Consider the following 1718-nt stretch of genomic DNA (forward strand, 5'->3'; position numbering starts at 1 on the left):
CCTCACCGGACCCGGAACCCAGTATCACCCGGGCCCTGGGGCGCGTGGCCTCACCTGGACCCAGGGGCGTGCGGCCTCACCCGGATCCGGGACGGGACCTGCCTTTTTAAAGTGACTTTCCATCTCTTTGCTCTAATCCATTATATTCATGCTTTTTAAAAAGTGTGATTCAGAAATTTTTCTTTATTTCCAGCATTTTTTATGGCAATTTTATGATCAACCCATGTACTGCCTATTATGTCATAAAGGCCTGACTTAATTTTTTTTTTCTTGAAACATTCTTAAACAGGCATGTCAAAATATACATGTGCTCCTGAGCCTGGTGTCCACACAGATACAAGTTCTACCACGTGTGCTGATGAACACGCCTGTGTGGGCCCCGCCGCTGACAGCGCAACCACGCAGACCTCCCGGCCCAGAGGTGGGCAGGTGCTCAGGGCTGAGTCCCCCGCAGACTCACTGCCCTGACTAATCGTGGCCAGCGCATGGCAGACGTGGCGAGGATTACCTGCGAACCTGTCCCTTGTGAAAGCGGAAACAGTGCATGTGGGTGACCGGCACCTTTCAGAATGGTCCGCTGGCGCTGGAAAGCAGCAAGGCGGGCTCCGCGGTCACCTAGAGTCTGGGAGGTAGAGTGGCCTCTCCCTGGAGGGAGACCAGCCTGCTGCACCTTCACCAACACCCGCCGCAGCCCAGGGAGTCCCGGCCTCAGGCAGGGCAGGCGGGAGGAGGGGGCCTCCTTGGCTGAAGGACAAAGTGGGGAGGAGAGCTGCTCCCCGCCCGCCTGTCCTATGGAACACTTTCTCCAAAGGCGCAGAGAGAGCTAATGGACTCCAGCCTGCAGTCTCTCCGGGGGCGGCTCACTAGCTGTTTGCTGTTGACCCGGTCAGTTTGGAAGAGGGGCGAGCGGGGCGGCTGCAGGCTCTCTGCGGCTCCCCTGGCCCAGGCCGTCCGTGAGGGTCTGTGCCTCAGTTCAGGGAAGAGCCGGCGGAGTGTGACACGGACACACACCGGGTGGCTGCAGCAGGCCATCCCGGCCTTCGCCGGGCAGGGAGGCTCTGATTTGCAGGCGGGCTGGTCGCTCGGCTCCCCTCTTTCATTCTCAGGCCGCGGGTAGCTGTGCAAAAGCAAAACGGCGGCTCCCTGAGCCAGCGGAGAGGGGGCCCCGTGGTCCGCTAACTCCTTCTTTAGGCAAAACAGCGGCTCCCTGCGGCCTCTCTGCTAACACCTTTAGGCCCACACGTGTCCATGTGCACACACACACACACACACACACACACACACACACACATTGTGGCTACTATAAGGTATTTATATTTTAAGTCTTCAAAGCTTGCTCATGGTACCGGGCAATTTTTTCATGTATTTCATAGAAACCATAGTTTCAATGCTTTATAGTCACAAAATAAGAAGGCTTTATCATTTCAACACAAATATACGAAAGCACATTGGCATGCTTTGTGGAGCGAGAGAGCAGCCATTCGTGACACCAAACCCACATCCATCAGGGACAACACTGAAGAGGGTTTGAAAATACACTTAAAGCAGGAGGAAGCATTTCCTTCCTCAGTGATCTGACTCAGACCTGCCATCAGGGGATCCTGCTGAGTTGGAATATGTATTTTTAAAAATCCACATATTCCTTTAAGCGGCTTAAACTATGGTGTTTATTTTAGAGATCAGGGAAGCAGTTGTGTAGGCACAACAGGAGCACACAG

Source organism: Eptesicus fuscus, chromosome 4, assembly GCF_027574615.1.
Source record: "Eptesicus fuscus isolate TK198812 chromosome 4, DD_ASM_mEF_20220401, whole genome shotgun sequence".
Lineage (NCBI taxonomy): Eukaryota > Metazoa > Chordata > Mammalia > Chiroptera > Vespertilionidae > Eptesicus > Eptesicus fuscus.